Source organism: Mustela putorius, unplaced genomic scaffold (assembly GCF_011764305.1).
Source record: "Mustela putorius furo isolate JIRA1106 unplaced genomic scaffold, ASM1176430v1.1 tig00000460_pilon_pilon_pilon, whole genome shotgun sequence".
NCBI classification, from domain to species: Eukaryota; Metazoa; Chordata; class Mammalia; order Carnivora; family Mustelidae; genus Mustela; species Mustela putorius.
The window spans coordinates 4,923,371-4,937,674 of NW_025421389.1; the positions used below are offsets into that span (position 1 = coordinate 4,923,371).

At 40.3% G+C, this 14,304-nt stretch overlaps 1 pseudogene; it reads left to right on the plus strand.

Annotated features, from left to right (window-relative positions):
* Positions 1–6,155: 6,155 nt before the first annotated feature.
* The window catches only part of LOC101674731, a 118,370-nt pseudogene continuing 110,221 nt past the window's right edge, over positions 6,156–14,304 (plus strand).

Consider the following 14,304-nt stretch of genomic DNA (forward strand, 5'->3'; position numbering starts at 1 on the left):
AAGTGTCTGTCCATATCTTCTGCCCATTTTTTGATATTATTGTCTGTTTTGAGTTTGTTGAGTTTGAGGAGTTCGTTATAGATCCTGGATATCAACCTTTTGTCTGTACTGTCATTTGCAAATATCCTCTCCCATTCCGTGTGTTTCCTCTTTGTTTTCTTGACTGTTTCCTTTGCTGTGCAAAAGCTTTTGATTTTGATGAAGTTCAGAAATCAGTGCCTTTCTTATACACTAACAATGAAAATAAAGAAAGGGAATTTAGAGAATCGATTCCATTTACTATAGCCCCAAGAACCATAAGATACCTGGGAATAAACTAACCAAAGAGGTGAAGGATCTGTATTTGAGGAACTAAAGAACACTCATGAAAGAAATTGAAGAAGACAAAAAGATGGAAGATCATTCCATGCTCTTGGATTGGAAGAATAAACATTGTTAAAATATCTATACTGCCTAGAGCAATCTATACTTTTAGTGCCATTCTGATCAAAATTCCACCGGTATTCTTCAAGGAGCTGGAACAAATAATCCTAAAATTTGTTTGTAATCAGAAGATACCCCGAATCACTAAGGAAATGTTGAAAAACGAAAATAAAACTGGGGGCATCACGCTACCTGATTTCAAGCTTTACTACAAAGCTGTGATCACCAAGACAGCATGGTACTGGCATAAAAATAGACACCTGGGCCAGTGGAACAGAGTAGAGAGCCCAGATATGGATCCTCAACTCTACGGGCAAATAATCTTCAACAAAACAGGAAAAAATATACAGTGGAAAAAATACAGTCTCTTCACTAAATGGTGCTGGGATAACTGGGCAGCTATATGTAGAAGAATGAAACTCGACCATTCTCTTACACCATACACAAAGATAAACTAAAAATGGATAAAAGACCACAACGTGAGACAGGAATCCATCAGAATCCTAGGAGAACATAGGCAGTAATCTCTTCGATATCAGCCACAGCAACTTCTTTCAAGATATGTCTCCAAAGGCAAAGGAAACAAAAATGAAGTTGAACTTTTGGGACTTCATCAAAATCAAAAGCTTCTGCACAGCAAATGATAGATCATTTTTATTGACATCATGTTACCTTTGAAGTCTTTCTTTCTGTAGATTTTCTCTATATTTCTGTTCAATGCTGTTCTTAGGATTTTTCCTCTTTTATAGAACTCCCCCTTAATATTTCCTGCAGTGTCGCCTTGGTTGTTGCATATTCATTTAAGCCTTGCCTGTCCTGGATACTCTTTGTCTCTCCATCCATTTTCAATGTCAGTCTTGCTGGATAAAGTGTTCTTGGCTGCATGTTCTTCTCATTTAGTGCCATGAACATATCTTGTCAACCCTTCCTGGCTTCCCAGTTCTCTGTGGACATGTCTGATGTTATTCTGAAGGGCTTTTCTCTGTAAGTAAGGAGCCTATTTGTCCTAGTGGCTTTCAAGTGATTATATCTACAAATATGATTCCTCAATTTGACTATCAGGTGCCTTGATGTTTTTCTGGAATCTATAATCTTGGGTGGAGACCATTCGGCCTCTAGTACATGAACGCTGGTTCCATTCGTGAGATTGGAAAAATTTATGAAGGACTTGTTCCACTATATCTTCTAGACTTCTTTCTTTCTCCTCAACTTCAGGAATTCCAATAATTCTGATTTTGGAACATTTCATAGCATCTTTTATTTCCCTCATTCTGTTTTCCTGGCTAGTAACCTGTTTGTTTCAGGCTTCCTCCTGATCCTTTCCTCTATCTGTTTGTCCTCCCAATCACTCATTCTATCTTCTGTCTCAGTTACCCTAGCTTTGACAGAATTTAGTTTAGATTGGAACTCATTGAGAGCATTGTGAACCTCATCCCTGGTAGCTTTCACCTCTGCCTTAACATTGTGAACATCATCTCTGGTTGACTTCAGCTCAGCCCTAATCAATTCCATTTGATCATCCATGGCATTCTCCAACCTAGCTGTTGCCTGGATAATTGTTAGCCCGAATTCTCTTTCTGACATATTGGCTATGTTGATAGCCATTAGCTCTGTTGCAGAAGGCCCATCCTCTGTATTTTTCTTCTGTTGGGCATTCCTCCTCCTAGTCATTTTGGTGAGAGATGGCTGAATGGATGTAGCTGGATGTATCGACTGTGGTGCATTCAAGATGCACCCTGAAACGGTTCTGAGCAATCAGGATTGCCCACCCAAACAAGAGAAAAAAGAAAAGAAAAAGAAAAAAAAGAGAGAGAGAGACAGGAAAAATGGGAAGATAAAAGAGACGGCTCAGCCCAAATGGTCCCCAAGGTAAGATTTATGAAGTACAAAATAAAAAAAAAAAAAAAACAGAGAATCAAAAAGACTGGTCAAAGTATATAACAAGAGAAAAAAAATTATATATATATACACATACATATATATTTTATATATATATGTGCTATATGTATATGTATGTATATATATATCTATACAATCATATATATATATACATACATATATATATATATATATATATATATATATATATATATATAAAAATCTTAGGAAATCTTTATTTGCTTATATGTAAGCAAATAAAGGAAGAACGTCATCTAAAAGAACCCCACGTGTAGGATTTATATACTATCAGGACAAACACAAAAACACAGAAACACTGATGGAAGAAAAAGATGGGAGAGTGTTTATAAATTCTCAGTGTGGGTGAGGAAGGTTGTTTTGATTCTTCCTGGATGTATCTTGATATCTTTGTTAAAGGACTCAACTTTCCTAAGATAAAAAGGGATTAAAAATTGGTTTACCAATAGGGGTAGTATTGATTGGGGAAAGGGGATTACCTTGAAGTTTACCTCTATATGAATATTAGAAAATAAAAATAAAAAGGATTAAACTAGACTAAACTAATCTAATATTTAAAAAAAATTAAAAAATACAAATGCGAAAGAAAAACACAGGTTTATATATCAAAAAGTTCAGTTTAGAAGGTTATTATGGAATTTGATGTGCTGGACAACTTACTGTGATGGTAAATGGGTTAAAAAATTATCTATGTAAAAAAAAATGAGCCAGAATAGTGGGAACGAAATAAAAATAAAAGTTGTTTTATGAAGTATTGGTGGTTGTTCTCTTGTCATCTTTTTTCTTTTTTTTTTTTTTCTTTCCTAGTTGGTTTTCTGGGAGAGGGGCCTGCAACGTGGATTTTCAGTCAATAATGTTCTCTGAGAGGGATGCCTGGCTGGCTCAGTTGGTTAAGCAGCTGCCTTCGGCTCTGGTAGTGATCCCAGCGTCCTGGGATTGAGTCCCACATCGGGCTCCTTGCTCAGCAGGGCGACTGCTTCTCCCTCTGCCTCTGCCTGCCATTCTGTCTGCCTGTGCTTGCTCTCTCCCCCCTCCCTCTCTGATAAATAAATGAAATCTTTAAAAAAAAATAATGTTCTCTGAGTTAAGTCTTACCATGCCCCTAAGGGGTGGGATCCGAGGAGACTGTTTTTTTCAGGCTTTTGTTCTCTGGAGGTTTTTATGTTTGTTCACTTTTGTTTTTTTCTCTCGCCTTGACCGCTTTTGATGGTTTTTGTAGGTTTAGAGAAAAACAAACTGCATCCTGACCTCCCTCTGAGAGAGAAGCCTCAGTCTGGCTACAGAGCCCAAATAAATTTTCTCTTGTCCGCTGGCAGAGCAGGTTCCGAGTTGTGGTCTCTGGGAACGCAGGATTTTTTTATTGTACCCAAAAGCACAGCAGCGGCAGCTGTCCGGGCAGCTCCAGACTGAGAGAGGTTCCAAGCAGTGATCGCACACTGAGATTTTCCTGCTAGCATGGGCTGGGAGTGCCTGGTCTTTCAGGGTCCAAGAGCACCAGACTGGTGCCTGTGTGCACTTCTTTCAGGGAAGGGCGTGGGGCGCGACTCGGACTCTGATAGCACTGCATGGCACTCACGTGGGGACTGCAAAAAGGCTATGTTTCTGCCGGTGGGCGAGGCTCCCAGACCCTCACAGCAGCTGGACCCCACATGCTCTCAGGCGCGCTAATGGTTCAGGGACCAAGACCTTGTTTCTCCACTGCAGTCTCTCTGGCTCTGTGCCAGGGGTGGCTGTTCTTGGTCTGGGGACTTAAGCCCCTGTCCCTAACTGCCCCAATTCCCACAATTTCCTCCCATGATCCTTTGCTCTTTTTGAGTGCTTTCTGCCAGATTCCAAGTTAATGCTGGTCCCCAGATGCAGGACAGGGATATTACTTTCCAATGGGTCACTTCTGGTGGCTCCCTCCCCCTTTTGTTTATCTTCTGATATCAGTTCAACATTTCCACTCTGCTTTACCTGCCCACTGGCATCTTCTGTTCCTGTAGAGATCCAGACGTGTATAATTCTGATCTCAGGCTGATTTCGTGGGTGATCAGAGTTCTTTGGAAGGTAATGGGCTCACTTTAGGGTACAGATTGAAAGGGCACCTCCTCCTACTTACCCTCCATATTGCCCCCCCCCAACCCAGATGGCCCTTCTTTTACTACATCTGTATCTTTGGGGTAAATACCCAGTAATGCAATTACAGTGTCATAGGGAAGCTCTATTTTTAATTTCTTAAGGAGTCTCCAAACTGTTTTCCAAAGTGGCTTTAGAAACATGCATTCCCACCAAGAGTGGAAGAGGGTTCCCCTCTCTCCACATTCTCTCCAACATCTGTTGCTTACTGTCTTGCTAATTTTGTCCATTCTAACTGGTGTAAGGTGGTATCACAATGTGGTTTTGATTTGAATCTCCCTGATGGCTGGTGATAATAAACATTTTTTCAAGTGTCTGTTAGCCATTTGTATGTCTTCCTTGAAGAAGTGTCTGTTTGTGTCTTCTGCCCATTTTTTGGCATGATTATCTGTTTTGTGTGTGTTGAGTTTGAGTTCTTTACAGATCCTGGATATCAACCCTTTGTGTTGTCATTTGTGAATATCTTCTCTCATTTGGTGGGTTGCCTCTATGTTTTATTGAATGCTTCCTTTGCTGAGCAGAAGCTTTTGATCTTGATAAAGTCCCAAAAGTTCCTTTTTACTTTTGTTTTTTACTTATGTCTTTGGAGACATATCTTGAAAAAATTTCCTGTGGCCAATGTCGAAGAGGTTACCACCTATGTTCTCCTCTACAGCTCTGATGGATTACTGCTTCATGTTAAGGTCTTTTATCCACTTCGAGTTTATCTTTGTGTATGGTGTAAGAGAATGGTCAAGTTTAATTCTTCTACACATAGCTGTCCAATTTTCCAAGCACCATTGATTGAAGAGACTGTATTTTGCCCACTGTCTATTTTTTCCTGCTTTGTCGAAGATTATTTGCCCATAGAGTTGAAGGTCCATATCTGGGCTCTCTACTCTGTTCCTCTGGTCTATATGTCTGCTTTTGTGCCAGTACCATGCTGTCTTGGTGATCACAGCTTTGTAGTAAAGCTTGAAATGAAGCAATGTGATACCCCCAGTTTTATTTTTCTTTTTCAACATTTTCTTAGTAGTTAGGGGTCTCTTCTGATTCCATACAAATTTTAGGATTGTTTTCTCCAGCTCTTTGAAAAATGCCAGTGGTATTTTGATCAGGATGGTATTGAAAGTAAGGTTTGCTCTAAGCATTATAGACATTTTAACAATGTTTATTCTTCCCATCCAAGAGCATGGAATGCTTTACCATATTTTTGTTTCTTCTTCAATTTCTTTCATGGCTGTTCTGTAGTTTTTTGTTCTATAGTTTTTTGTTTGTAGGCTTTTGTTCTCTGGAGGGTTTCTTTTCCTTCCTCCTGGTGGTTTTTTTGGGGCTCTTTGGAGGTTTAGAGGAAAACAAACTGCACCCAGACCTCCGTGTCAGAGAGAAGCCTCAGTCTGTTCCCCTCTCGGTGCTCCAGACCACATAAATTCCCCCTCTGCTGCTGGCAGGGCACGTCCTCAGTCATGGTCTCAGGGGTCACTGAAACTCCCACTTCTACCCATAACCACAAGAAATACTTACCCAGAGCTGGCTTCCAGCGTCTGCCTTCACCACTGCTCTCTGTCTGGCCAGGTTCAGACCGCCAGAGAGGTCCCAGCAAGAGATAGCACACTGAGATTTTCACGCTGGCCTGGGCTGGTTGTGTTCAGAATCTTCCAGTCCCAGAGAGCACTAGATGGCACCTACACAGATTCTCTCAGGGGAGGGTGTGGAGCATGACTCAGACCCTGGTTGCACAGCTCACATGCAGAGTGCAAAAGGCTGTGGTTATAGAGAGCACTGGCTGGCATCCACACCAGACTCTCTCAGGAGTGCTGGCGGCTAAGGGACCAAAAGCTGGCTCTTCCTGGTTCAGCGCCAGAGGTGGCTGTCCTGTGTCAGTAGGCCTAAGCCCCTGTCCCTAACGACCTGATTCTGCCAATTTCCCCTTAAGATCTTTTGCTCTTTTGAGTGCTTTCAAACAGACCCTAAGTTAATGCTGGTCGCCGATCACAAGGTACTCTCATATTGGGTATTACTTTCCAGTGGGTCGCTTCTGGTGGTTCCCTCCCCGTTTTATTTATCTTCTGATATCAGTCCAATGTTCCCAATCCGTTTTACCTGTCCACTGGCATCTTCTGCCCCAATAGAGATCCAGAATTGTATAATTCTAATCACAGTCTGATTGCATGTGTGATAAGTTCCTTTGGTAGATAATCAGCTCACTTTAGGGGACCAGTTGAAACAGCACCTCCTACTTCTCTGCCATCTTGTCTCCCCTCCTCATAAGATCCATTTTTTAAACCTTTGTCCTTCATCATGTATTCTTGCTCTCCTAAGGAAATTACATTATTGGGTATTTTCTTTGTTCAGTCACTACACACTGGTCTTTATTTTTTTTTCAATTTTATTTATTTTTTAATTTACATTTTATTTTCAGCATAACAGTATTCATTATTTTTGCACCACACTCAGTGCTCCATGCAATCTGTGCCCTCTATAATACCCACCACCTGGTACCCCGACCTCCCACCCCATGCCCCTTCAAAACCCTCAGATTCTTTTTCAGAGTCCATAGTCTCTCATGGTTCACCTCCCCTTCCAATTTCCCCCAACTCCCTTCCCTTCTCTATCTCCCCATGTCCTCCATGCTATTTGTTATGCTCCATAAATAAGTGAAACCATATGATAATTGACTCTCTCTGCTTGACTTGTTTAACTCAGCATAATCTATTCCAGTCCCGTCCATGTTGCTACAAAAGTTGGGTATTCGTCCTTTCTGATGGAGGCATAATACTCCATAGTATATATGGACCACATCTTCCTTATCCATTCATCCATTGAAGGACATCTTGGTTCTTTCCACAGTTTGGCGACCATGGCCATTGCTGCTATAAACATTGGGGTACAGATGGTCCTTCTTTTTACTACATCTGTATCTTTGGGGCCAATACCCAGTAGTTCAATGGCAGGATCATAGGGAAGTTCTATTTTTAATTTATTGAGGAATCTCCACACACACTGGTCTTTTGCATCAACATTTCAGTATGAATTAATCACTCTTATTTCAGTAAGAAAGAAACGGCTTCACTTAAATCCCCATTCCCTTCTAGCAATTGAAATCTTTGAGTTTCTAACTCTTCTTTTTCTATTTGTGTGTTTCCTTTATTTCCCACATCCTCCACAACCAGTCTTCTCCAATTTTATCACCTCCCACATCTTCATGGGAACTTTTCTTCCAAGTTGGTAGTAACTTCCTTATACTAATTGAAATAATACTCTTTCTGCTTTTATCTTACATGACCTCAACTACATTTGACATTGTTGATTGTTTCTTCCTTTTTTCAAAATGTTCTTGATTTCCATGACACTCATTCTTCAACTATTCCTCCCTCCTGCCAGAAATTCTTTCTCAGTTATACTTTTACTCTTAAGCACATAGATTCTCCCCAGCAGTCTTCTATAGGCCCTTCTATCTTCTCACAATTTACTCCTGAGTTATGAAGGCAGTTCAACCTGTCCCAAAGCAAACTCTTGCATCATCAACCCTCTTTCTTCTCTGTGTTTTCTGTCTCAGTAAATGAAACCACTACATACCTGGCAGCTTGAGTGAGAATTTGCCTGAGCACCAACAAATTATGACAAATTTTACATCTAAAATATCTTTAAATCTATTCATTTATATCCACCCATTCTGTCTTCATTGCTGTCTTCTCTTGAATTGAGAAGTCAACCTCACGTGAGATCTCTCTTTAGTCATTTATGCCAGTCTACATCTTTGTTCCACTAAGAAGCCAGAATAATCCCCCTCAAGTGTAAATTTGATTTAGATTGCTTAAAAATGTTTCAATGACTTCCCATTTTGCCCTGGAATCATGTAAGAGATTTTTGAATGGTTTATGAGACTCTGTATGTCTTTGTTGCTACTCAGTTGTTATCTCTTCTGAAAAACACACACAAAGGGCCTGGAGTCAAGATGGCGAGAAGTAGCAGGCTGAGACTACATCAGGTAGCAGGAGATCAGCTAGATAGCTTATATAAAGATTGCAAACACCTACAAATCCAATGGGAGATCGAAGAGAAGAAGAACAGCAATTCTAGAAACAGATAATCAACCACTTTCTGAAAGTTAGGAGTGGTGAAGAAGTGAATCCAAAGCATCGGGAAGATAGACCACGGGGGGATAGGCTGGCTCCTTGGAAACGGCGGAGCAATGGAGCACTAAGCACTAAATGAGGACTTTTAAAAGTCTGTTCTGCTAAGGGATATTGCTCCAGAGGCTAAACCGGGGAGAAGCCCATGTGGGGTCACTGTGGCCTCAGGTCCCGCAGGGTCACAGAAGGGTTGGGGGTGTCTGAGTGTCACAGAGCTTGCAGGTATAAAAACAGAGAAGCTGGTTACAGAGACAGAACCGAGGAGTGAGCTCACAGCTCGGGGTTACCTTGAACCAGTCGCAGGCTTGGTGAGCTCAGAGCATGGCCAGAGGCCAGGAAGACGAGAGTAATTGGGCGATATTCTCTGAGGGCACACTGAGGAGAGGGGCCCTGAGCTCTTGGCTCCTCTGAGCCGGAGACTGGGAGGCCGCCACTTTCATTCCCATCCTCCATGACTCTACGGAAAGCATTCAGGGATCAAAAGTTCCTGAAAGCAAACCTGAGCGGATTACAAAGCCTGGCCCCTGGTAAGGGCAGTGCAATCCTGCTTGGGGTAAAGACACTTGAGAATCACTACAACAGGCTCCTCCCCCAGAAGATCAACAAGAAATCCAGCCAGGACCAAGTTCACCTACCAAGGAGTGCAGGTTCAATACCAAGGAGAGCAGCAGAATTCCAGAGGAGGAGAAAACAAAGCACGGAACTCATGGCTTTCACCCCATGATTCTTTAGTCTTGCAGTTAGTTTAATTTTTTTTTTCTTTTTCAATTCTTTTTCTTCTTCTGCTAAACTTTTTAAACTTTACCCTTTTCTTTTTTAACATTTTTAGCTAGTTTATATAATATATATATATATATATATATTTTTTCTTTTTTATATTTTTCTTTATTCATTTTCTTTTTTAATTGTTTCTTCTTTTTTCTGAACCTCTTTTTATCCCCTTTCTCCCCCCACGATTTGGGATCTCTTCTGATTTGGTTAAAGTGTATTTTCCTGGGGTCTTTGCCACCCTTTTAGAATTTTACTTGTTCCTTCATATACTCTTATCTGGACAAAATGACCAGGTGGAAAAATCCACCAAAAAAAAAAAAAAAAAAAAAAAAAAAAGAACAAGAGGCAGTACCGAAGGCTAGGGACCTAGACAATACAGACATTGGTAATATGTCAGATCTAGAGTTCAGAATGATGATTCTCAAGGTTCTAGGTGGGCTCGAAAAGGCATTGAAGATAGAGAAACCCTCTCAGAAGAAATAAAAGCCCTTTCAGGAGAAATAAAAGAAATAAAACATAACCAATTTGGAATAAAAAAAAAGCTATTAATGAGGTGTAATAAAAAATGGAGGCTCTAACTACTAGGATAAATGAGGCAGAAGAAAGAATTAATGATATAGAAGACCAAATGACAGAGAATAAAGAAGCTGAGCAAAAGAGGGACAAACAGCTACTGGACAACGAGGGGAGAATTTGAGAGATAAGTGTTTTACATAAGGTAAAACAACATTAGAATAATTAGGATTTCAGAAGAAGAAGAAAGAGAGAGAGGAGCAGAAGGTATATTGGAAAGAATTATTGTAGAAAATTTCCCTAATATGGAAAAGGGAACAAGCATCAAAATCCAGGAGTTGCAGAGAACCCCCCTCAAAATTAACAAGAATAGCCCCACACCCCATCACCTAATAATAAAATTTACGAGCCTTAGTGACAAATAGAAAATCCTGAAAGCAGCCTGAGAAAAGAAGTCTGTAACATACAATGGTAAAAATATTAGATTGGCAGCAGACTTATCCACGTGACCTGGCAGGCCAGAAAGACCTGGCATGATATATTCAGCGCACTAAATGAGAAAAACATGCAGCCAAGAATACTATATCCAGCCAGGCTATCATTGAAAATAGAAGGAGAGATAAAAGGCTTCCAGGACAAACAAAAACTGAAAGAATTTGTAAACACCAAACCAACTCTACAGGAAATATCAAAAGGGGTCCTCTAAGCAAAGAGAGAGCCTAAAAGTAGTAGATCAGAAAGGAACAGAAGCAATATACAGTAACAGTCACCTTATAGGCAATACAATGGCACTAAATTCATATCTCTCAATAGTTACCCTGAAAGTTAATGGGCTAAATGCCCCAATCAAAAGACACAGGGTATCAGAATGGATAAAAAACCAAAACCCATCTCTGTATGTTGCCTACAAGAAACTCATTTTAGACCCGAAGACACCTCCAGATTGAAAGTGAGGGGGTAGAAAACAATTTACCATGCTAACAGACATTGGAAGAAAGTAGGGGTGGCAATCCTTCTATCAGATCAATTAGATTTTAAGCCAAAGACTATAATAAGAGATGAGGAAGGATACTATATCACACTCAAAGGTCAAAGTATCTGTCCAACAAGAAGATCTAACAATTTTAAATATCTATGCCCCCAATGTGGGAGCAGCCAACTATACAAACCAATTAATAACAAAATCAAGGAAACACATCAACAATAATACAATAATAGTAGGGGACTTTAACACTACCCTCACTGAAATGGACAGATCATCCAAGCAAAAGATCAACAAGGAAATAAAGGCACACTGGACCAGATAGACATCACAGATATATTCAGAACATTCCATCCCAATGCAACAGAATACACATTCTTCTCTAGTGCACATGGAACATTCTCCAGAATAGATCACATCCTGGATCCCAAATCAGGTCTCAAGCAGTATCAAAATATTGGGATCATTCCCTGCATATTTTCAGACCACAATGCTCTGAAGCTAGAACTCAATCACAAGAGGATATTTGGAAGGAATCCAAATACATGGAGAGTAAAGAACATCCTTCTAAAGAATGAATGGGTTAACCAAGAAATTAAAGAAGAATGGGAAAAAAAATTCATGGAAACAAATGATAATGAAAACACAACAGTTCAAAATCTGTGGGACACAGCAAAGGCAGTCCCAAGAAGAAAATATATAGCCGTACAAGCCTTTCTCAAGAAACAAGAAAGGTCTCAAGTACACAACGTAACCCTACACCTAAAGGAGCTGGAGAAAGAACAAGAAAGAAAACCCTAAACCCAGCAGAAGAAGAGAAATCATAAAGATCAGATAAAAAATCAATGAAATAGAAACAAAACAAAACAAAACAAAAAATAGAGCAAATCAACGAAACTAGGAGCTGGTTCTTTGAAAGAATAAATAAGATTTATAAACCCCTGGCCAGACTTATCCAAAAGAAAAGAGAAAGGACCCCAAAAAATAAAATCATGAATGAAGGAGGAGAGATCACAACTAACACCAAAGAAATACAGACAATTATAAGAACATACTATTAGCAACTCTATGCAAACAAATTTGATAATCTAGATGAAATAGATGCATTCCTAGAGACATATAAACTACTACAACTGAACCAGGAAGAAATAGAAAACCTGAACAGAACCATAACTATTAAGGAGATTGAAAGATTCATCAAAAATCTCCAAACAAACTAAAGCCCAGGGCCAGGCGGTTTACCAGGAGAATTCTACCAATATTTAAAGAAAAATTATGACAGTAAATAGGTTAAAAAAAATATATATATATAATAATAAATGATTATCTATATAAAAAATGAGCCAGAATAGTGGGATTGAATCAATAATAAAAATTGTCCTCTGAAATAGTGGTGGTTGTTCTCCTGTTGTCTTTTTTTTTTTTTTTTTCCTTTCCTGGTTGGTTTTCTGGGGAAGGGGCCTGCCTAAACTGGGTTTTCAGTCAATGATGTTCTCTCAGTTAAGTCCTCATGCCCTCCTCAAGGGGGTAGGCTCTGGAGAAACTGTTTTTTTTTCAGGCTTTTGTTCTCTGGAGGTTTTTATATTTGTTCAATTTTGTTTTTCTCTCTCGCCTTGACCACTTTTGATGGTTTTTGTAGGTTTAGAGGAAAGCAAACTGCACCCTGACCTCCCTCTCAGAAAGAAGCCTCAGTCTGGCTGCAGAGCCCAAATAAATCCCCGCCTTGGCCGATGGCAGAGCAGGTTCCCAGTCACGAAGCTGGGGACTGAGGATTTTTTGCTTGTACCCAAAACCATGGCAGTGGTGGCTGTCTGACTGCCAGAGAAGTTCCAAGCAGTGATCACACACTGAGATTTTCCTGCTGGACCAGGCTGGGAGTGCCTGGTCTTTCCGGTCTGAGAGCACCGGGCTGGCGCCTGTGTGCACCTCTCTCAGGGAGGGGCATGGGTCACGACTCCGACTCTGATGGCATGGCAGGGCACTCGTGTGGGGACTGCAAAAAGGCTGTGCTTCTGTTGAGTGGCAAGGCTCAATGTGATACAGGAATCCATAAGAATCTTAGAGAAGAACATAGGCAGTAATCTCTCCGATATCAGCCACAGAAACTTTTCTCAAGATAAGTCTCCAAAGGCAAAGGAAACAAAAGTCAAAACAAACTTCTGGGACTTCAACAAAATCAAAAGCTTCACAAATAAGTGAAACCATATGATAATTGACTCTCTCTGCTTGACTTATTTCACTCAGCATAATATCTTCCAGTCCCATCCATGTTGCTACAAAAGTTGGGTATTCGTCCTTTCTGATGGAGGCATAATACTCCATAGTGTATATGGACTACATCTTCCTTATCCATTCATCTGTTGAAGGGCATCTTGGTTCTTTCCACAATTTGGTGCCCGTGGCCATGTGGAGCATAACAAAAAGCATGGAGGACATGGGGAGTTAGAGAGAAGGGGGTTGGGGTAAATTGGAAGGGGAGGTGAATCATGAGAGACTATGGACTCTGAGAAACAATCTGAGAGGCTTGAAGGGCAGGGGGGTGGGAGGTCGGGGTACCAGGTGGTGGGTATTATAGAGGGCACAGATTGCATGGAGCACAGGGTGTGGTGAAAACACAATGATACTGTTATGCTGAAAATAAATAAATTAAAAAAAATAAATCTTCTGCACAGCAAAGGAAACAGTCAAGAAAACAAAGAGGCAACCCAGGGATTGGGAGAAGATATTTACAAATGACAGTACAGACAAAAGGTTGATATCCAGGATCTATGATGAACTCCTCAAGCTCATCACACACAAAACAGACAATCATATCAAAAAATGGGCAGAAGATATGAACAGACACTTCTCCAATGAAGACATACAAATGGCTATCAGATACATGAAAAAATGTTCATCATCACTAGCCATAAGGGAGATTCAAATTAAAACTACATTGAGGTATCACCTTACACCAGTTATAATGGACAAAATTAACAAGACAGGAAACAACATGTGTTGGAGGGGATTTGGAGAAAGGGAAACCCTCTTCCACTGTTGGTGGGAATGAAAGTTGGTGCAGACTCTTTGAAGAACAGTGTAGAGATTCCTCAAAAAATTTAAAATAGAGCTTCCCTATGACCCTGCCATTGCACTCCTGGGTATTTACCCCAAAGATACAGATGTCATGAAAAGAAGGGCAATCTGTACCCCAATGTTTATAGCAGCAATGGCCACGGTCGCCAAACTGTGGAAAGAACCAAGATGCCCTTCAACAGGCGAATGGATAAGCAAGATGTGGTCCATATACATTATGGAATATTATGCCTCCATCAGAAAGGACAAATACCCAACTTTTGTAGCAACATGGACGGAACTGGAAGAGATGATTCTGAGTTCAATAAGTCAAGCAGAGAGAGTCAATTATCATATGATTTCACTTATTTGTGGAGCATAACAAATAGCATGGAGGACATGGGGAGTTAG